Here is a 24,324-nt window from a genome sequence, read left to right as displayed (position 1 = left end):
TCAACTCCTAATCCCAGTAGTGTTTGCATCCAGATCCCGGACAGGGGCCATATTGTGGGTTTATGCCGCAGGTACATGTAGGGCTTGGCAAACAACACTATTTCCTAACTTTTGTTTTGTTTTGCCTTTATCATTATCAGACACCGAAGGCAATAATAATGACGTAAGGTATTGTTCAGTTAAAAGTTGGCACCGAGTGCTGAAGACGTAGTACACGCGAAAATTTGAATAGCTTTGAATAAAGTAGGCAGACTAAATTGTGTATTAATGTTTCTCAAGAGCCATTGTCTTGCTGCAGAAGATCCTTCCTGAAAATCGGGGCTGCTTGCTGTTGATTGTGGTAGTCTACCTAGACAAAAAATAGAGTGGAGAATTTTCCCCGTATTTTTAAAAACAGATTTCTGAAACTGGTATTTTAACATGTAAGAATTTGTTTAGAAAAGCAATCAGTTATTTGGAACTCTTGATGGTATTATAACTCTCAGCTGAATTTTATTACTTTTCTAAAGTTTCATTGGGAAACACTAGGGTGATATCAGAAAACTTTATGGAGTAATTCTCTTTTGAAATTTTAAAAATGTAATTCTAGTTGATTCAGTGCAGATTTAAAAAATTTATTAGAGAATTTGTGGGTTTATGTAACAATTTTATGCACGATTGTGCATAAAATATCAGGTTCCCATACACCACCTCACCAGCAACACCTTGCATTGGTGTAGAATATTTGTTACAATTGATGATAGCACTTTTTTGTAATTGTACTGATTTTTTTAAACATTAGTTGCCTTTGTTACAATTGATGAAAAATTATTAAAATAGTATTATCACCCATAGTTTACATTAGATGTATTTTTCCCACAAACCATCCTATTATTAACACCTTGTATTAGTATCGTATATTCGTTATAATTCATGAAAGAATATTCTTATACCTGTACAAAAAACTATAATCCATTTTCTACAATAGGGTTCACTGTTATACAGTCCCATGCTACATATGACCTAAAGTTTCTCCTTTTAACCACTTTCACCTATATAATTCAGTGCTGTTAATTACACTCTCAGTAATGTGCTACCATCACCACCATCCATTTTCAAACCTTTACAATCAACATAAATAAAAATTCTGTACAGATTAAACATCAACTCCCCATTCTCGAACCATAATCTATCCCCTGGTAACTAATATTATAGATTCTAACTCTATGAGTTTGCTTATTATAATGATTTCATATCAGTGGGATCATACAATATTTGTCCTTTTGTGTCTGGCTTATTTCACTTAGCAGTCCTCAAAGTTCATCCATGTTGTTGCATGCATCAGTATTTCCTTCTTATGGGTGAATAATATTCCATTGTATATATATATACCACATTTTATTTATCCGTTCATTGGTTGATGGACTTGGTTGCTTCCATATTTTGGCAATTGTGAATAATGCTACTATGAACTTTGGTGTGCCAAAAATCTGTTTAAGCCCCTGCTTTCAAATCTTCTGGACATATACCTAGTACCAGAATTGTGGGTCATATGGTAATTCTATACTTAGCTTTCTGAAGAACTGCCAAACTGTCTTCCACAGCGGCTGCACCATTTTACATTCCCACCAGCAATGAATGAATGTTCCTATTTTTCCACATCCATCCTCTCCATCACTTGTTATTTTCTGTTTTTTTTTTTTAAGATTTATTATTTATTTCTCTCCCCCACTCCCCGCAGTTGTCTGCTCTCTGTGTCGATTCACTGCGTGCTCCTCTGTGTCCGCCTGTATTTGTGTCAGTGGCACCCAGAATCTGTGTCTCTTCCTGTTGCGTCATCTTGCTGCGTCAGCTCTCCGCCTGTGCGGCTCCATTCCTGGGTAGGCTGCACCTTTTTTACGCACTGGGCAGCTCTCCCCACGGGGCGAACACCCCCTGCGTGTGGGGCTCCCCTACACGGGGGACACCCCTGCATAGTATGGCACTCCTGTGAGCATCAGCACTGCCATGTGGGCCAGCCCATCACATGGGTCAGGCGGTCCTGGGCCTGAACCCTGGACCTCCCATGTGGTAGGCTGACGCCCAATCCATTGGGCCAAACCCTCTTCCCTTCTTATTTTTTTTAATAGTAGCCATTTTAGTGGGTATGAAATGGTGTCTCCATGTGGTTTTTTTGATTTGCATTTCACTAATAGCCCGTGATGTTGAGCTTCTTTTTATGTGCTTTTTAACCATGTGTATATTCACTTTGAAGAAATGTCTGTTCAAGTCTTCTGCCCATTTTTAAATTGGGTTATTAGTCTTTTTTATTGTTTAGTTGTAGGATTTCATTATATATTGTGGATATTGAACCCTTATTGGATATATGGTGTCCAAATATTTTCTTCCATTATGTAGGTTGTCTTTTTACTTTCTTGATAGTCTTTTTTTTTCTCTTTATTTTTTTAATGTTACCTTCAAAAAATATGAGGTCCCCATATACCCCCACCCCCCTCACCCCACTCCTATGCCCATATCTTCATAGTCTTTTGATGCGCAAAAGTTTTTCATTTTGAAGAGGTCCCATTTATCTATTTCTGTTTCTTTCACTGCTTGTGCTTTTGATGTAAAGTCTAAGAAACCATTTGCCACAAGATCCTAAAGATACTTCCCTACATTTTCTTCTAGGAGTCTTATAGTCCTATTTCTTATATTTATATCTTTGATCCATTTTGAGTTAATTCTTGTATGCGATAGGGGTCCTCTTTCTTTCTTTTGCATATGGCTCCAATTCTCCCAGCCCATTTGTTGAAAAGAGAATTCTTTCCCATTTGGGTAGACTTGGTAGCCTTGTCAAAAATCAACTGGAGGAAGTGGATGTGACTCAAGCAATTGGGCTCCCACCTACCACATGGGAGGTCCATGGTTAAGGTCCTGGTGCCTCCTAAAGAGACAGTGAGCTGGTATGATAGGCAGGTGCAACAAGATGACGCAACAATATATACAAAACGAAAAACATAATGAGACCCAACAAAGCAGGGAGCAGAGGTTCCTGGTGCCTCCTAAAGAGGACGAGCAGGACGGTGAGCTGGTGTGACAGGCAGGCACAGCGAGCTGATGTGACAAGATGGAGCAACAAGAGACATAAGAGGAAAAACTTAACAAGAGACATACAAATCAGGGAATGTAGGTGGTTTAAGCAATTAGATGCCTCCCTCCCACATCAGAGGTCCCAGTTCAGTTCCCAGTGCCTTCAAAAGAAACAGAAGACAAACACAGTAAGTGCAAAACGAGGGGGTGGGGAGAGATAAATAAATAGAATAATAAGTCTTTTTAAAAAATGAACTGGCTGTGGATGTGAGGATCTATTTCTGATCTCTCAGTTTGATTCCACTGTTTAATATGTCTATCCTTGTGCAAATACCATTCTGTTTTGACCACTATTGCTTTATAATACGCTTTAAAGCCAAGAAGTGTGGGTCCTCCAACTTTATTCTTCTTTTTCAAGGTGATCTTGGCTATTCGGAGCCCCTTACTCTTCCAAATAAATTTGCTAATTAACCTTTCTGTTTTTGCAAAGAAGACTCTTAGAATTTTTACTGGGGTTGCATTGAATCTGTAAATCGTTTTGGGTAGAATTGACATCTTAACAATAATTAGTCTTCCAATTCATGAACACGAATGTCCTTCCATTTGTTTAGGACTTCTTTGATTTCTTTAGCAGTGTTTTATAATTTCCTGTGTATAAGTCCTTTACATCCTTGATTAAATTTATTCCTAGATATTTGATTATTTTAGTTGCTATTGGAAATGGAATTTTTTCTTGATTTCCTTCTCAGATTGTTCATTATTTGTTTATAGAAGCTCTACTGATTTTTGCATGTCGAGCTCATTTTTTAACTCTAGTAGATATTTTGCAGATTTTTAGGGACTTTCCATATATAGGATTGTTCCATCTGTAAATAGTGAGTTTTACTTCTTCCTTTTAAATTAGAATGCCTTTTATTTCTTTTTCTTACCAGACTACTTTAGCTAGAACTTCCAGTACAATGTTAAAAACAGTGGTGACAGGGGGCATCCTTATCTTGTTCCATATCTTAGAGACACCATATTAAAGATTAACTCAAGATGGATAAAAGACATAAATATGAGATCCAAAACTATAAAATGTTTAGAAGAAAATATAGAGATAAATATTTTTGATCTAGGTTTTGGCAATAGATTCTTAGATATAACATCAAGAGCACAAACTAGAAAAAAATAATTATACTTCATCAAAATTAAAAACTTTTGTGCTTCAAAGATGCTATAAAGAAAGTGAAAGACAACCCACAGAATGAGACAAAATATTTGCAAATCATACATTAGATAAGAGAGTTGTATCTAGATTATATTAAAAAGAAACTCTCACAATTCAATAATAAAAAGACAGATAATACAATTTTAAAATAAAGGGTCTGAGTAGACATTTCTCCAAGGAAGGTATACAATAAGCACATGAAAAAATGTTCAACGTCACCAGTCAGGGAACTGCACATCAAACCGCAATGAAATGCCACTTCACACCCATTAGGATAACTATAATTTAAAAATCAGATTATAACAAGTGTTTATGAGAATGTAGAGAAATCATAACCCTGATACATTATAGGTGATGATGGAGAGTGGTACATATGCTATCGGTAACAGTTTAGCAGTTTCTCTGAACTTCTAAGTATCAACTCAGGAGAAATGAAAACATATGTCCAACCAAAAACTTGTATACAAATGTTCATAACAGCATTATTTGCAAAAGCCAAAAATGGAAACAACTCAAAGGTCCACCAACTGATAAGTGGATAAACAAATTTTTTTTATTGTATCCATTTAATGGAATATCATTTAGCCATGAAAAGAAATGAAGTACTGATACATGCTACAACATGGATGAACCTTGAAAACTTCATGCTAATTGAAAGATGCCAGTCACACACACACACACACACACAAACAAACAAACATCATACAATTCCATTTATGTGAAATGTCCAGAAGGGGCAAATCTATTAAGACAGAAAGGAGATTAGTGTTTGCTTAGGATGGACTGTGGGTATTAGTGGGTGATAGCTAAGGGATCCAGGATTTCTTTTTGAGATGAAAATATTCTAGAATTGATGGTGGTGATGGCTGCAAAATTCTGTGAGTATACTAAAAACCATTGAATTGTACATTTAAATGGGTGAATTTTATGGTATGTGAATTATATCACAAAGCTCTTAGAAAAATTGGAAAATGTGATTTTTAATGATTGTAATGTTCCATTATTTATTTATTTAATTTTCCCCTATTGTTGTACATTTAGTGTGTTTCTAATTATTTCCTCTGTAATGTCATAGATTTGGATGCACAATTATTTTATATACCAATTAAGCTATGATAAAATGCTTCTTATGACTTATAATTTTGTTCTTTATGAAAGGACTCCTCTGAACTTATTTTGGCATAGATTTTTCTCATTTTTCACTTTTGTGCATGTGTAAAAAAGGAAAATAGGCAAAATAGATTGTTTAAAGGAATTCTAAAACTTCTTCATCAAGTCCAAGTCTTCTAAATCACTTTTTGATGCCAAGTGTTGCTGTTGTATTTTAGTACTTAATATCAAGCGCAAAATAGTCAAGGTTGTAAGCATTTCTTTAAAATGAACTTGCAATAACTTCTGACACCAACTACGATACAGTTTTGACTCTAACCACCTTGAGTTTTGTCGGACACACAGTTTAAAGGCAAGTGCCCTCACTTCATACATAGGTCACAAGTTCAAGAGTTGCCAAGCTATCCACACTTCTGACCAACTGGCTACAAGTTAAGGTGTTCTCACCACCCCCTCAGTTTGATGATTTGATAGAACGATTCACAGGACTCAGGAAAGTGCTATACTTATGATTATAGTTTTATTATAGCAAAAAGGATACAAATAAGAGGGTCTTATTCATATAAGGCACTTAGGGTGAGGTCTGGAATGCGTTTGAGTTGGAGTCTTTGTAGGCTTGCCCTGATGATTTGTTAGTTGTGACCAGAGCCCCCTGTAGGCTAGATCTCTGGGGCACTCTCTGTGCGGTTCCCTCAACTTCACTATCCTGCACTAGAAATTCTCTCCACCTTGGCTTCCTTGACCTTTGTTCTCTATATCCTCAACTCTGTAGACCACTTGGTCCTGTGTGGATTTTTTCTCCTGCTCTGTGTTCTGCCTCTGGCCAGTAAGTTGGTATAATTATAGGGCTCACCTTGCTAGGTTCCCTTTACTCAGAGATCATAGTTCTGCAATACTTGGTTTTTAATGTCTGGAAATCCTTGTTTCATATATTTTGTCTGTTTTCCACTTGTTTTAGATGGGAGAATAAATCTGGTCCCTGTGGAGTCCTGCTTTCTCTTTTTGCTGAATGTCCCCAAGTGAGCCTACCTATTTTTAGGTACACTGTCTATTAATTTTTCTTATGAATGATTTTATTTTAACATTTACGGTGATACCTCAACTAACCTTACTGTTTTTGAACTATTACTTACTGTCTAGGCCCACATATCTTAAAAAAAAAAAAAGCTAACATTATTGCGTGTGTACTCTGTGTTAAGCATGCACTTTGTGTACATGATCTCACTTAATGCTCACAGTGGCCCCTTTGAGAAAGGAACTATTATTACACACAACTTAAAGATGAGGAAAACAAGGATCAGAGAAATCATTTGCCAAAGATTCCACAGTTAGTAAGACCTGAACTTAAGCTCACGTCACTCAAATGAAGGTTTTGACTGCTACGAGAAGTTGCTTTTCACACGTATTTCTTTAAATTATTATCTTTAACAGCTTTACTGAGATATAATTCACATGCCATACAATTCGCCCGTTTAAAGTGTACAATTCACTGCACTGTGCTGCTGTGGTCTGCACTGCTGGAACCAAGGTGATCCAACCAAGATGGCCGTCCTCTCTGAGGAATATAAGTTTCCTAATGTTAGCTCATCTAGCTGTCAACGTTGCCAGGGCCCGCAAGAAGTACAAGGTGGAGTATCCTACCATGTACAGCACGGACCCAGGAAACGGGCATCTCTTCAACTGCATTCAGTGAGCCCACTAGAACACCCAAAAATGTATCCTCCTTTCTTATTTTTTCTAGCTATTGGGGGTGTTTGCCATCCGCGTGTAGTTTGTGGTTTGGTTTTGGCTTGGCTTGTTGAATGAGTTCTCTATGCTTCTGGCTACTACATGGGAGAACCCAGCAAGCAGAGTTGAGGAGTCCTGGGATCCATAGCCCTCATGGGCTTGATGGGCACAACTCTGTGCTCTGCTTTCCAGCGTCTCAGTTGGGTAAAAACCGGCTTGGTAATGGGTCCAAATGCTGCCATTGAAGAATTAAAGAGGTTTAAGAAACTCACTCATTTTGAATAACTTACTTAATTTCCCATTATTATTTTTTTAAATATAGTAAAACCTAGTAGTATTCCATTGTATATATATACCACATTTTGTTTATCCATTTATCAGTTGATGGGTATTTGGGTAGATTCCAACTTTTGGCAGTAGTGAATAATGCTGCTATGAACATTTGTATGCATATATTGGTTTGTGTCCTTGTTTTCAGTTCTTCTGGGTATATACCCAGCAGTGGAATTGCTTGGTCATATGGCATATCTGTAGCTAGTTTTTTGAGGAACCACCAAACTGTCCTCCAGAATGGCTGGATCCTTCTGCATTCCCACCAGCTCTGGATGAGGGTTCCCATTCCTCCACATCCTCTCCAACACTTGTAGTCTTCTGTTTTGTTTTGTTTTTAAGATTTTTAAATTTTTTTGTTTATTTCTCTCCCCTTACCTCCCCCCTCCCCCCAGTTGTCTGCTCTCTGTGTCCATTCTCTGCATGTTCTTCTGTGACCGCTTCTATCCTTATCAGCGGTACCGGGAATCTGTGCTTCTTTTTGTTGCGTCATCTTGTTGTGTCACCACTTCATGTGTGTGGCGCCATTCTTGGACAGGCTGCACTTTCTTTAGCGCTGGGCGGCTTTCCTTACAGGGCACATTCCTTGCACGTGGGGCTCCCCTTCACAGGGGACACCCCTGCGTGGCAGGGTACTCCTTGCACTCATCAGTACTGCACATGGGCCAGCTCCACACAGGTCAAGGAGGACTGGGGTTTGAACCGCGGACCTCCCATGCGGTAGGCAGACACCCTATCCATTGAGCCAAGTCTGCTTCCCCTTCTCTTTTTTTAATAGTCATCGGTCTAATGGGTGTAAGATGGTATCTCATTGTAGTTTTGATTTGCATTTCCCTAATAGCTAGTGATGTTGAGCATGTTTTCATGTGCTTTTTAGCCATTTGTATTTCTTCTTTGGCGAAGTGTCTGTTTAAATCTCTTGACCATTTTTTAAATGGGTTGTTTGTCTTTTTATTTTCAAGATATAGGATTTCTTTATATATGCTGGATATTAGTCTCCTATCAGATATATGGTTACCAAATATTTTCTCCCATTGGGTAGGCTCTCTTTTCACTTTCTTGATAAACTCCTGTGATATTTTTTATTTTTTAATACCCCAATTTATTCTTTATTTTAGTTTTTCTAAATTAGTATGTATTCTATTTCTAACCTTTAAACTATCATTACTATTTCATTTTCATACTAATTGAATTTGGCAATATATTAGACTTCAATTTTTAAGAAGTTTTGGATCACAGAAGAGTTCAACTATGGCAGGGAAGGTGCACTGGTGTGGGATTTCATTGATGGGGGACACATTGTTGGGAGGGAGTTCTGCAGGGCATGTATATAGGGTATATAAAAATGTTCATTATTCGTTGGCTATTGTCATATTAGGTAGAGTTACACACAACAACTGAGGAAGTGCTGAGTTCCTAGCCAGGGGAGCTCTGTCACACTCCCCAGTGGAACAATAACAGTCCCCCAAGTGCAAGGGCAAAGACCAGTGAAGGATTGTCCAATGATGCTTATGAGCCTGTGTGCTTGAAATTCCAACTAGGCCTAGAGCTGCAGGGCACCTAAGAGTTACCTCCTGAGAGCCTCCATGTTGCTCAAATGTGGCCACTCTCTAAGCCAAACTCAGCATGTAAATGCATTACCCTCCCCCCAAGGTGGGACATGACACCTGGGGATGAGCCTCCTTGCTGGTGAGGGATTACTATCAGTCACCAGCTGATGATGCAACTAGAAAAATATCTTGAATAAAAGGGGGAAATGGTAAAGACAAATGAGTTTATATGGCTAAGATACTTCAAAATGAGTCAGGAGGTCATCAGAGGGGTCACGCTTACCCATGTCTCAGCAGGATCCCAGAGACATCTGAAGTAGATACAACCTCAGGTACTGGTGCTACTGAGGGCTATGGAGACACACATGTTCTACGGTCTTGGCAGATGGCTGTAGAGTTCAGTGCCTTGTTAGTGGGCCCTACTTTGGAATTTGTGCTCCTGCATGTGATGGAGTTGGACTCAGATGTGACCTTTCTACACATGCCTCTTTTGTCACTTTTACTGAACATGTGGTTGGTGCTGGGGGTGGTGTCTACTCAGGAGACTTAAATCTCTGAACCAGCCATGTGTCAGCTGGGCCCTGAGCCTTAGCAGAGTTGCAACACCTATTCTCCAGTTCATTGGACTTACCCAGGTCAGCTAATAGGGAGGTGAAGATGGCCAACCACCACACCAGGAACTGAGAGTGTCTACAACATGCAAGCAGGAGAATTGCATCCATTAGCCATGTGGAATCTAAACCTCCTCTTTATTTACAGGTGGAGTGGACATCACCATTCCACGGTCCACAGGATGGAGTAATAAAATATGGATTAGAGTGGACTTAGGGAAGCGGACTTGGCCCAGTGGTTAGGGCGTCCATCTACCACATGGGAGGTCCATGATTCAAACCCCGGGCCTCCCTGACCCGTGTGGAGCTGGCCCATGCGCAGTGCTGATGCGCGCAAGGAGTGCCCTGCCACGCAGGGGTGTCCCCGCATAGGGGATCCCCATGCATAAGGAGTGTGCCCCGTAAGGAGAGCCGCCCAGCGTGAAAGAAAGTGCAGCCTGCCCAGGAATGGCACTGCACATACGGAGAGCTGACACAACAAGATGACGCAACAAAAAGAAACACATATTCCCGTGCCGCTGACAACAAGTGGACAAAGAAACACACGCAGCAAATGGACAAAGAGAACAGACAACTGGGGTGGGGTGGGCTAGGGAAATAAATAAAAATAAATAAAATCTTTAAAAAAAAAAAGAGTGGAATTAGTGTTATTCTACTGTAGAACTATTGTGACTCTAGCAATGGAAGAAATTGTATCATTGATGTGGAGACAGTGGCCACAGGAGTTGTTGATGGCAGGGAGAGGAAAGAAGAGATGTGATGTGGGCGCATTTACAGGACTTGGAGTTGTCCTGAATGATATTGCAGGGACAGATGCAGGATATTATATATCCTGTCATAATCCACTGAATGGACTGGGGGAAAGTGTAAACTACAATGTAAACTATAATCCATACAGTGTAGCAGTGCTCCAAAATGTGTTCACCAAATGCAATGAATGTACCACAATGATGAAAGAAGTTGTTTATGTGGGAGGAGTGGGGTGGGATAGGGTGTGTGGTATATGAGAACCTCTTATATATTTTTTAATGTAACATTTTTGTGATCTTTGTATCTTTTTTAAAAAAGACAAAAAATTTTAAAAATTTAAAAATTAAAAAAATTAAAAATGTAATAAAACCTATCTGGCATCAGCCTCATACCTACAACTAACTAACAAAATAAAGTGTACAATTCAATGGTTTCAAGTATATTCAGTGTTGTGCAACCATCATCACAATAAATTTTAGAGCATTTTCATCAACTCAGAAGAAATCCCATACCCTTTAGCAGTTATCCTCCGTTTCCCCTCAATCTCCCTTGCCCTCGGCAGCAATGGACTAACTTTTTTTTTTTTTTGCCTATTATGGATATTTCGTATAAATGAAATCATACAATATGTGGTCTTCTAGTGTTGTTTCAAAAAGGGTTTGCTAACCCAAGTCACAAAAATTTATTCCTATGTTTTTTTCCTAAGAGTTTTCTCGTTTTAGCTCGTACACTTAGGCCTTTGACTCATTTTTTAAAAATTTATTTTGATAACATACATAGAGCACAAAATTTCCCATTTTGACCACTTTCATGCATAGACTTCAGCAATATTAATTATAGTCACAACATTGTGCCACCAACACTTTATCCCTTACCAAAACTTTTTCATCCCCCCAAACTGAAACTCTGTAACCGTTAAGCAATAAATGCCTTTTCCCCCATTCCCACTCCCAGGTAATCTGTTATCTACTTTCTGCCTGTTTGTGTCTGCTTATTCTAGGTATTACATCCAAGTGAGATCATACAATATGTGTCCTGTTGTTTCTGGTTTATTTCACTCAGCATAAGTTTATCCATGTTTATCCATGTTGTACCATATATCAGAATTTAATTCCTTTTTACAACTGAATAATATCCCATTGTATGCATATACCACATTTTATTTATTCATTCTTCTGTCGATGGACACTTGGATTGTTTCCACTTTTTGGCTATTGTGAATAATGCTGCTGTAAACATCAGTGTGAAATATCTGTTTGAGTCCTGTTTTCAATTTTTTCGGTTATATACCTAAGAGTGGAATTGCTGGGATATTTGGTAATTTTATGTTCAACTTTCTGAGGACCTGCCAAACTGTTTTCTGTATTACCAGCACCATTTTATATTCCCACCAGCAATATGTGAAGCTTCCTATTTCTCTGTGTCTCGGCCAATACTTGTTACTTTTTCTTCTTTCAGTAATAGCCATCCTAGTGGCTGTGAAGTGATATCTCATTTTGGTTTTGATTTGAAATTCCTCACTGGTTAATGGTGTTGAGCAGCTTTTCATTTGCTTATTGTCCATTTTTTAGTTGGTTTGTTTTTCTTTTTGTTGTTGAGTTTAGCATTTCTTTATATAGTCTGGATACTAGAGCCTTATCATATATATGGTTTACAAATATGTCCTGCCTTTCTGTAGATTGTCTTTTCACTTGTTTGATAAAGTCCTTTGATGCATTAAAGTTTTTAGTTTTGATAAAGTTGAATTTATCCAATTTTGTACTTTTTCAAGATTGTTTTGGCTATTTTTGGTCACTTGCATTTCCATATAAATTTTAGGATCAGCTTGTCAATCCTGCAAAAAATGAATGTACCTGGAGTTTTTATAAAGATTGTGTTAAATCAGTTTAGTCACATGCAGTTTTATAACTAATTTTCCAGAATGTGTTTTTATTTTCTCTTATCTACATCTTTTTTTATGGTCTTTTTCTTTTGATTAAGCATATTAGTGAAAGTCTGAAGTAATAGTGGTTTATGTATATAGATGGCTTTGTAGTTTAGAGTGAGTTACTCTACATATTATCTCATTTTATCCTTGCAACAGGAATTAATATCTCTATTTTAAGGTGAAGACTCAAGATAACATAGCTTCTAAGGGAAAGGAATCCCACAGGAGTTCTAGTCAAGGGCCTTTTCCACTATTTATGTTGCCCAGCCAACACAAGAGAACTTAGTTTTCTTTAAAGTCTTCATGTTCTTTACTGTTTAATATACCCAAAGTCTATGGTGGGGATAACTTTTCATTTTAGAACTTGTTTCTTAGCATTAGAGAAAATGATATTTAAATTTTTTGTATAGGAGGTGAGCTATTTACATTCTAAATAAAGTTACATAGGGGTCTCAGCTGTGGAAACTCCCTATTGTTCCTTAAATTAGAAATCTTTTTAAGTGTTAGTCCCAGAGGGGAAGCCATATGGAGAGAAAGGGCATTTCCTTAGAGATCAGTTAATTGTCAGCTTCTCATTGCCATTTCAAAATGCCAGTTTAAATATGTAAATGAGTAATGAATAAATTCATGCCATTGATCATTGATGACTCTAACTGGTGGGAGATAAAAAGATAGGCATGAAGGTTCTCCAGGCCTATTCATTTTTCATATATTTGGATCCCTATCATCTAATCAAGTGAAAATATAAATGGAATTCATTTCTAAATCGACCTGTGTGCATTAAATATGTCTGTCTAAGGTGACAGTTTTCAGGTGAGTTTAAGTGTAGCCCTCAGTTGAACATTTAGTTGTGAAATTGTTGCTTGGAAAATTATTATTAGATGAGCTTTGTGTTTAAATATTTTAAACATTCACGAGTGGTGTATTTAACTTAATGTTGATGTTAATTAGGTATCTCTTCAACAATATGATATGTGCCATTGGGTAGGACACCTGTTGTCTACTGCTTTAAAGGTCACCATGCCCAAATTTGTGGTATAAATAAGGGAAGTGAGAAAAATAGGTGGCATGTGAGAGAGGAGGCATTTTCCTTAAAGATGCATTTCCTTTAAATGTCACAAGTTCTTAATTTTTTCGAAGTTGAATTTTACACTTATACTTACAAAATTCAGAACTTGTCTTTGAGAAATAACACACTTAAAAGAGTATCCTACATCAGAGGTTACTGCTTTTAGGAAAAGACTTTATTTGTATACTCTTATGTATTGTAGAACCTTAATCTGAGTTTATTTCACAATAATAAACAGTATGAAAATCACTATGAGAATTAATGTTAGAAGTATTTACTCTTCTAAGAAATGTGTTAGTAGTTTTATATTTATTACAGGCAAAATGTGAAATCAGTGCTGTGCATCCCCCACTTTTCTTTGTTTCCTAAGCTCCTTCATCTCTAACTAGAATTATTGTCCTAGTGTCCTAGTCTACAGGCTTGACCTCTTTACAAAGACACTGAAGTTCTTTTTTTTCTGTAACACATAACTGAGCATGAAGCTCTTCTTATAATCCTTCAACAGTTGTCCATTTCTTAAAGATAAATTACGACTCCTTCTACCTAGAGACATTGAATTTGAAGGCCTGTTTTAGTTTGTTGAGCTGCTCAAAGCAGATACTGTAAAATGGGTTGACTTTTAACATTGGGAATTTATTAGCTTACAAGATTACAGTTTCAAGGCTGAGAAAAATGTCTAAATCAAGGCAAGTTAAGCATCAGGCAATGCTTTCTCTCTGAATTCTAGCTGCTGGCATTCCTGGACTCCTCTGCCACATAGCAAGGTGTATAGCGATGCCTGCTGGTCTCGCCATTCTCTTCCAGGTTTTGTTGCTTTCAGCTTCTCGCTTCTGTGGCTCATTCACACTCTCTGTGTTCATTCCGTTTCTAAAGAACTCCAATAAGAAGATTAAGACCCACCCTGGGTCATGTCTTAATTGAAGTAATCTCATCAAAAAGTCCTACTTACAGTAGGTTTACACCCACAGGAATGGATTAGCTTTAAGATTGATTTTCTGAGGTACATAAAGTTCCAAACCACCACAAGGCCCCTTCCATCAGGTGTAGTGCCTTTACCTCTCTCCAGCATTCTCTCTTGCTGTGTTCCTCTCACACTGTACCCTCCAACATGGCAGGCTATGCCAAACATCCATGCTTTGCATTTGCAGCTCCTCCTCTACATCCCCCGCTTCCCCTTGTTCACCTGGGAGCTCTTTCTCATTTTTTCTAGACTCAGTTCTCATGTAATGCTTCCTGTCTGAATGCTTCCTTGATGCCTCAGTACCTTGCACATACTTCTAGGCCAGCATTGCTCATATTTGATGATATTTTCATGTCCTTTCTCCTGATGCTCCAGGAAGGAACTATGCTTTTCTTGTCTTTTGTCTTTGTAACTCAGTGCCTTACACTTAATAGAAACTTAACCTAAATAGTGATTAAACAAATGAAAATTTTCAACATGTAATGTTAATTTCAAACATTTAAAAATTTTTAGAAAAACATTTGCCAGATGTTTGTCCAACTTAGAAGAAGCTGAGGAATTTACGTTGGGAAACGCATGTTGTGTAAATTTTGCTTAATGTAAAATTCCAGTGGGGCAGTGACCAGTACTTTTGCTGCTATGTAGTAATGAGACTTTAGGCAAGTCGCACAAAACTCTCTCGTCAGTTTCTTCTTCTATAAAACAATTTTAACATCTTTTTCAGAACTTAAATACTTTGATTTCATGGCCTGTCGATATTCGCTCAGGATTTTGATTGTCTCATATTCTTATGGAAAAGCACCCTGTTTAAATTATTCTCTTGGGCAACAGTTTGCTGTCTGCTTATGAACTAACACTGATATGTTAATAGTCCAGTAACCTTCCACTCCATCCAGTAAGTAGTATTTTCAAAAGCATTGAACTATTGGTTAGGTTTTTTAGTTGTTAGTTTCTGAGTAAAGATTATGAGATGAAATGTACCTAGAACCTACTTTTAATATTGTATTCTATTTGTTAAAGTTGATAGACAGTTGTCCACACAGTTCTGTTCTGCCTATTTCAGGGCATATATAAATTTAGAAAGAAAGGATACTCAAATTAACATTTTTAGTCTGTTTTTCTTAGGCTATTCCTATACAATTAGTGGATATGAACAGTAAACTAATATTTTAAATAGTAATAGAATAAAAATAAGGGAACTCAGGAAGCGGACTTGGCCCAGTGGTTAGGGCGTCCATCTACCACATGGGAGGTCCGTGGTTCAAACCCCGGGCCTCCTTGACCTGTGTGGAGCTGGCCCATGCGCAGTGCTGATGCACGCAAGGAGTGCCTGCCACACAGGGGAGTCCCCGGCGTAGGGGAGCCCCATGCAAGGAGTGTGCCCCGTAAGGAGAGCTGACCAGCACGACAGAAAGTGCAGCCTGCCTAAGAATGGTGCCACCCACATGGAGAGCTGACACAATAAGATGACACAACAAAAAAGAAACACAGATTCCCGTGCCGCTGACAACAACAGAAGCAGACAAAGAAGATGCAGCAAACAGACACAGAGAACAGACAACCGGAGTGGGGGGTGGGGAAGGGGAGAGAAACAAATAAATAAATCTTTAAAAAAAAAAAAATAAGGGAACTTATCCAATACTAACTTGTATTATGTTAATTTCAAATCAGCTTTTTTCACCTATTTTAAGCTTCATGAATGCAACAGCCAAAGCTTTGTATCTCTCACACCTTTTGACACCATCTCTTAAACAAAGACGCTAACTAAATGTTCAGTGTATGAACTGATTGGTTAATACTGCCTTAAGATAAAATATGTCATTGTTTCCACACTGACAAGACAGTGTTTTTAATTTTCTCATCCCTAAAATAGAGGAAAACTCATTTATTTGCCAATGTTAACCTGTTTCTAACTATATACTTCCATGCTTCCAGAATTACCACCTGTGAAATAACATGAAATAAGAAAGAATATAAATAACAGAGAATATTGCCTTGCCAATGATGTTGTAAGTTAGGTTGTGAAAGCCCCTTATTTTGCTTGTATAAAATATAGGTTCCCTTAAAGGAATAATTTGCTATTCATAATGGTTTTTCACTTTATAGATTTCATCCTTTATCTTTGACACTTATAACTTCTGGTGACTGTCATACCAGAGCAAACTGAATGATATTAATTTTTATTTTTAAACATTCATAAATGCCTGCTGTATGCACATTGAAATACAAAGATGAATGTATTATCCCTTCTGCCCTTAAGGAGTATTTGGTTTTATGCAACAAGTACGCATATGACCATAAACAAAGAGAAGTGTAAAATGATTAGGGAGGTTCAGAGAGAGTTGATTAAAAAACAATCCTCTGGGAAGCAGATTTGTCCCAGTGGTTAGGGCGTCCGTCTACCACATGGGAGGTCCACGGTTCAAACCCCAGGCCTCCTTGACCCGTGTGGAGCTGGCCCACGCGCAGTGCTGATGTGCGCAAGGAGTGCCATTCAGGGGATACCCCTGTGTAAGGGAGCCCCACGCGCAAGGAGAGTGCCCCATAAGGAGAGCCACCCAGCGTGAAAGAAAGTGCAGCCTGCCCAGGAATGGCATCACCCACATGGAGAGCTGACACAGCAAGATGATGTAACAAAAAGAAACACAGATTCCCGTGCCGCTGACTACAACAGAAGTGGACAAAGAAGACGCAGCAAATAGACACAGAGAACAGACAACCGGGTTGGGTGGAGGACGAGGGGAGAAATAAATAAATAAATAAATAAATCTTTTTTTAAAAACACAAAAAAACCACAATCCTCTACCACTTTATTGGAAAATATTATTCTAGTCAGGGCTAAGTTTGTTGCAAAGAATATGTGCCAGGCCCTGAATAGCTCCTCAACCTTACCTACTCTCCTCTATTGCAGCCTCTTTCTTTACTTCCCAAACAAAGTGACCCTGGTGTTGGCTCACACTGTTCCCTGCTGCTGCTGCTACTGTTCCCTGCTGTGGGAGATAGGAAGGAAATAGCTCCCCCTTCCTTGCCCTGAAAAACTTTTCTGAATGCAGTTGTTTCCTATTGCCTGTCTGGAGACATTCTGTAAGACTACCACAATCAGTCGTGTGTGTTGTAGAGCTGTGGCCAGCCTGGTTATGCACACCCTGTCTTGGTTTTCCTCTCTTTCTTTCCTCACTTGCCTTTTGCCCTCAGTCTTGCTTCCCAGAGATTGCACCCCCAATAAAGGACATGCATGTAAGCTTTTCCTAAGGCTCTACTTTCTAGTGAACCTGGGCTAACGTAGAACTCATATTAACGCTCACAAAAAGGAGATTATATTTAAATATATTGGGGTTCATAGGCCCTAAGGCTTATTGTAAAAAATTCATTCAGTAAGGAAAAAATAAGGAAAATAAAATTATTTTAATCTTATCACATCAGAGATGATAATATTAAGCACACATAAATGCACAAAAGGATATGATGTAGTACACATATTTGGTTGCCCACATACTATCTATCCTCACCTTTCTTCTTCCCAACAAACCCCTCCCTAATTTTGTTCAGACAATCATTCCTCCTACATGAAACCCATGTGTCACAGGAGCCCACAACTAAATGCAAGACAAGCCTGATTGATGTAAGGGTAATTGCACCCTCTTACAATGATTGGGTTTGGAATGGGCACACAATATGATTCAGTTACTTGTAATGGGAACCAAATGTAACTCAAGCAATTGTGCTCCTACCTACCACATGGGAGGTCCATGGTTTGGTTCCTGGAGCCTCGTAGAAAGACAGTGAGCTGGCTTGATGGGCAGGTGTGGCAAGCTGACACAACAATATGACACAACAAGAGACACCAGAAGAAAAACATAATGAGAGGTACAACAAAGCAAGGCGGAGAGGTTCCCAGTGCCTCCTAAAGCAGACAAGCAGTATGGCAAGCTGATGCAACAAGAGACATAAGAAGAAAAACATAATGACAGACACAACAAAGCAGGGAATTGAGGTGCTTAAGAGATTAGATGCCTCCCTCCCGCATCGGAGGTCCAGTTCCTGGTTCCTCCTAAAGAAATGAAGAAGACAACAGACCCGGCAAGTGCAAACAACGAGGGGATGGGAGAGATAAAATATTTTAAAAAGATTTATCTGTAGTTCTCTCCATGTTCTTCTAGTCAAGTGTTTGGAAGGAGTTCCTTCTCTCTAACCCTCCCAAATGGGACATGGATATGAAGATGGTGCATGAACCCTGATTGTAACAGCCACCCACAGATCAAAAGGAAAATTAATCCTGGGATGAAGATGACACTCTGAAGGAAGAGGAGCAGGTTGGCAAAAATAGAACCTTGATGACATCAGTTGAACCACTGATATCCACCCTGCCAATACATTGTATTGTAAGCCAATACATTTCTTTAATAAGACTGGGTTATTCTTTCTTTACTTACAAGCAAAAACATTTAAAAACACTCCTGTATTTACATGAGTAAGATTTTACTATGTGTATGCTGTTTTGTAACTTGCTTTTATACATACTATATCCTGTAAATATACCATGCAAATATAGATCTCATATTACTAATTTTAATAAATATAGTATTTTATGATGTGTATATATATACATCACTTGATATGTTACACTAGTTATATCTCAATGGAAATTTTGTTTTATCTTCTTAGTTTTCTGTTGCTTACCCCAAAACTTTGTTTATTGAAACAACACATATTTATTATCTCACAGTTTCATAGGTCATGAATCCAAGCATGGTTTCGATGAGTCTTCTACTTCAGGGTCTCTCACAAGGTATCAACCAGGGCTGCAGTCATCTCAAGGGTCACCTGGGGCAGGATCCATTTCCAAGCTCAATCAGGAGTTGTTGGTAAAACTCTGTTCCTTGCCGGCTGTTGGACTGAGTGCCTCAGTTCCTTGCTTGCTGTTGGTGGGAGGCTACCCTCAGTTCCTTACCAAGTGATCCTCTTCATCAGAGCAAACACAGCAACAGAGCCAGAGAACATGCTAGCAACATGGAAGTCACAGTCTCTTGTAACCTAATCTCAGAAGCGACATCCCAGCACTTTTGCTGTATTCTCTACTTTAGAAGCAGATCAGTAGGTCTAACCACATTCAAGGGGAGGGGGCTGCACAAGGGCATGAATACCAGAAGGCAAGGATCACTGGGAGCCATTTTAGAAGGCCTGCCACACATTCTTTTATAAACAGTGCTGTGGTAAGTATTCTTATATGTGCATCTTTGAAAACTCCTTCTATTATTAGCTTAGTCAAAGGCTTTTAATATGTTACTAATCACCTTCTGGAATTTACTTTATCATCAGTAGTTATAAAAAGACCATCTCCTCAGGTAGTCAATAACATTATTATAAATCTTTTAACCTTCTTCAGTTAAACATCTGAATGATGGTATCACATTGTTTTATTTTGTAATTCATTTCTTAGTGTGCGTGAACATCTTTATTTATCGACAACCTATATTTCTAATTTGTGAATTTTCTATTTACTCATTTTTTTCTGTTAGGGAATTTGTGTTTGCTTTTTGATTTGTAAGAAATCTTTTATATTAGCAACATTAACCTTTTGTCAGATTGCAATTATTTCCCAACATTTTTGCTTTCCTTTTACATTTGTTTGTGATATCTTTTGTAAAATATAAGTTTTAAAGTTTTATTTAGGCAAATCTGTCACTGTAAGTTTTTCTCTATTTCCTTTTAAACTTTTGCACATTAAGGATCTGTCTTATGAGATCAGTAGATAAATATTGACTTTGTCTGCTCATAACTATTTTATGAGAATATGTTTATATATGGATTATTTAGCATATAATAGAAAACATAATTTTTCCCAAAGTATTATCCAGTTGTCCCAATTCTGTTTCATGAATCCATCCTTTTCCTACTGATCTGAAAGTCTCTTTATCATATAATAACTTTTAAATATATATATGTTTGCATCTAGTTATGGATCCCGTATTTTCTTTTATTGGTCTACCAGTTCTTATATCAATGCTGTTGTTTTATAATATGCTTTAATATTTCATATGGATTGTCTTCCTTCATTGTCTCGCATCCCAACTCCTCAAAAAAAAAAAAAAAATCAGGCATTTCTTTCCTCCTGAAGGAACTTTAGAAATTGCATTGAATTTTAATTGTAATCACGATATATTCCTAAATTAATTTAGATAGAAACAATATATTCTGTATTAATCTCTAGGGAAACAGAACCAACAGGAGATATCTGTAAATAGTATGAGATTTTGTAAAATTCTCTAGTGTGACCATGGGGATGTACAAGTCCAGATTCCACAGGCAGATTGCAAACCAGGGGCTCCAATCAAAGTCCAATGAAGGTTCTTTATGAGTTTCTGGGAGACTTTGGCTGTCTAAAGATGAGCTGGGAAATTCTCTCTGAATGCTGAACTCACTTCCCCTTTTAAGGCATTCAACTGATTGGATAAAACATCACTCATTGCTGACAGTAATCTCCCTGGTTGATTGTAGATGTAATCAGCTATCTATACAATAAATTTACTGATGACTAAAGTCCATAAATGTCCTTGTATTGCAATTAGCCCAGTGCTTGCTTGACCAAACAATTGGGCCCAATTACCTGGCTGAGTTGACACACTAGCCTAACCATCACATCTTCTAAACCAGTTTTTTAATAAGAGGGAGTATATGCTCAAGACTTTTTTTTTTTTTTTTTTAAAGATTTATTTATTTATTTAATTTCCCCCCCTCCCCTGGTTGTCTGTTCTTGGTGTCTATTTGCTGCGTCTTGTTTCTTTGTCCGCTTCTGTTGTCGTCAGCGGCACGGGAAGTGTGGGCGGCACCATTCCTGGGCAGGCTGCTCTTTCTTTTCACGCTGGGCGGCTTTCCTCACTGGCGCACTCCTTGTGCGTGGGGCTCCCCCACGCGGGAGACACCCTTGCGTGGCACGGCACTCCTTGCGCGCATCAGCACTGCGCATGGCCAGCTCCACATGGGTCAAGGAGGCCCGGGGTTTGAACCTCGGACCTCCCATATGGTAGACGGACGCCCTAACCACTGGGCCAAAGTCCGTTTCCCATATGCTCAAGACTTTTTTATGTCACTGAGTGGTTGTCTTCATAGAGTCCATTTACTCTTCCTTTTTTTGCTTTTTTTTTTGTTCTTCTATCTTCTCCCCTTCTTTTGTTGCTATCATGAACGGAGCTTTTTTTTAACCTCTTTTTTTCTTATTGATTAATGATGGTATATATGAAAGCTATATATAATACTTGTTCAAATATTTCATTTATTCAACATGTATTTACTGTAAGCTAGACACCCTTCAACACTGGGAATATAGCACTGAACAAAATAGACAAAATTCCGTACCCTCAAGAAACTTAACATTCTTTTGGGGGATAAGATAAATAATAAACACAAAAGTAACATATGGTCTGTCAGATGGTGAGAAGTACCAAATAAAGCAGGTAAGGCCATAGGGAGGGTAGATGTGGGAGATTAATAGTAATATTAAGTAGGGTAGTTTGGGTAGATCTCACAGAGAAAATAATTTTTTAACAAAGACCTGCAGAGAGGTAGGGAATACCTATTTATTTATCTCGAAGAAGAAGGTTCCTGATAGAGGAATAGCAAATGCAGAAGCCACGAGATGAGAGCATGTTTGGTTCATTCAAAGAATAATAAGGAAGCCAGTATGACTGGAGTGAGAAAGGGAAGCATTACAGAAGATGATATAAGGATGAAAGCAGACTTTATAGCCTTATAGATTATTGTAAGGACTTTGGCTTTAAGATTGACTAGAGAGTTTTCTGCCTGATTCTCTTGGATGGCCCATATTTCACTCTTTCCATTCTCTTACCTCTCATAAACTCAACCCACTTAATTCTGGCAACTTTCACTCTCATAGCTCCATGTTATCCCTCCATTGAAACAGTACTAAAGTCAATAGTGACCTTTTGTCAATAAATAAAATGGATATTTTCAGTCCTTGCATTGTATTACCTCTTAGCAATTGATCATGTTGACCATTGCCTGCCCCTCAAAACACCCTCTTTTCTTGGCTCCCATGAATTGTGGTTTCCTTGCTTTTCTCCCACCTTTCTGATTCTTCCTTTTCTATCACATTTGTAGGTTCATCTTTTCTACTTAACAATTGTTAGGATTTCTCAAGGCATCAACTCGTGCCCATTCCTCTTTTTAACTCCATATGTTCTCTTTAGGCAATCATATTTACCCCTTTGGCATTAGTTATCTTTTTATATGCCCATGACTCCCATAATAAATGCACAGTTCAGTCTTCTGAGCCTGAGACCTGCATAACCAGTAAACTCAATTGCCTGTAAGATATTTCTGCCAGATGTCTCAAAAGCATCTGAAACTCAACAAGTACAAAATCAGACTTATGATCTCTCCCCTCAAAATCTATTCTTTCAGTCTTTCCCATCTCAGTGAATGTGACCACTGGACACCTACTTATCCAAGCCAGAAGAAATTTTGGCATCATCCTTGACACCCCATTTCTGTGAACTCCCAAATTGATTTCATCACCAAGTCCTATTATTTTACTTTCTAAATCTCTCTCAAATCTATCCAGTTCTTTCCATTTCCATTTCTGTCACCCAAATCATCTCACCTGAAGTGCTACAAATACTCCTCTAATCCATCCTCCCCACTGTAGCCAGAGAGCCATAGAGATATTTTTGAAGGGCCAATCTGCTCATGTCACCTCTGCTCAGAACCCTTCAAGTGAGTCAGAATCCTTAACTTGGCCAAAAAAAGCTTCACATGGTTCAACATCCACCTTCCTCTCCTGCCTCATCTTGCACTTTCTCTTTCTGGCTCTCTGCATACCAGCCACCCTTGTCCTCTTCCAATTTCAGTTTTTCCAGTGGTCTCTGCTCTCATATAGCCCCCATGTAGCTAGATATATTCAGCTATCCTCAATCATGTGAACTCAGTTCAAAGGTCACTTTTTCAGCCTTCCCTGACATCATCATTTCATCTTAACTGCCTTCAAAACACTTACTTCAGTTTAAAATTATATGTTCAATTGTGGGAATTTTGATTAATGTCTGGCCCACCAAACCATGAACTCCATCCATGAAAGCAGGAGCTATGTCTGGTTTTGTTCGTCGCTGAATCCCAAAGTATAGTCCAGTAGCCTGGCATATTGTTAGGACTTAATAAATTTTTCTGGATCAAATCAATGAAGTCTCTTTGCTTCCTAGAATTAACCCAAAATGCAACTTTTTTTTTTTTTTGCATAACTGACACATTAGTATATTTTCATTTGCAAAAGCAATTTATTTCCATAAGCATGAAAAGTACCCTTTTTGAGATTTTCTGTGTTTTTCTGCAGTTGCTAGAGAAGAAATTCCTGTGGAAAGTTTTCTTGCTTTATCAAGACCTGTGCAGTTCTGTGGGTACAAGGCACACAATGTATAGTGTGGGGCTGTTGGGGGAGCCCTGAGCAATATACAGGCTCCCACAGTCCTCCCACAGCTTTTAATGGTGAAAGTGATTATCCTTGTTGTTGGAAGCTAGGTCTATGATCACCTGGGGGTGAGCTCCTGATACAGTATGTATGTTGTACATGTGTTGGGGAAAAGAGAAGGGATAGAGGAGGGAGCACTGGTGAGAAAAGTCACAGGAAGAAAGATCCAAACATTAGTTGAAAAAAAGCAACTGGTCACACCCAAATAGAGAGTTCCAATGCCTCTTCTGTTTAGGAAACCACACAGACAATACCTCTGAGGATGTGTGAAATGCGCTCAGGCTTGTCCCTAACCTGCCTCCCAGCTTGCCAGATTCCCAGCGAAAGAGGGAGGGAGAGGGAGAGAGGGGGAATAAATAAATAATATATTTAAAAAACAAACAGTTTAAAAATTAAAAAATGAAATAAAATATTTCCAAAGCCCACCAATGAAAAGCTGCAAACAATACAAATACTTGGTAGTTTAGGTATAAACACCTTATATGTTTTCATGCAAAGGACTCTCTTAGGCAACTTACTCTATTGCTTCAGTTACTTAACATTTTCCTC

At 38.3% G+C, this 24,324-nt stretch overlaps 1 protein-coding gene across 1 annotated transcript in view; it reads left to right on the top strand.

Moving 5' to 3' along the window:
- MCC (MCC regulator of WNT signaling pathway) overlaps nucleotides 1-24,324 on the top strand; it is a 512,678-nt gene that overhangs the window by 1,149 nt on the left and 487,205 nt on the right. The window lies entirely within an intron of this gene.

Source organism: Dasypus novemcinctus, chromosome 2 (assembly GCF_030445035.2).
Source record: "Dasypus novemcinctus isolate mDasNov1 chromosome 2, mDasNov1.1.hap2, whole genome shotgun sequence".
Lineage (NCBI taxonomy): Eukaryota > Metazoa > Chordata > Mammalia > Cingulata > Dasypodidae > Dasypus > Dasypus novemcinctus.
Note: the sequence above shows the minus strand (reverse complement) of the source record. Positions and strands in the feature narration are given on the sequence as shown.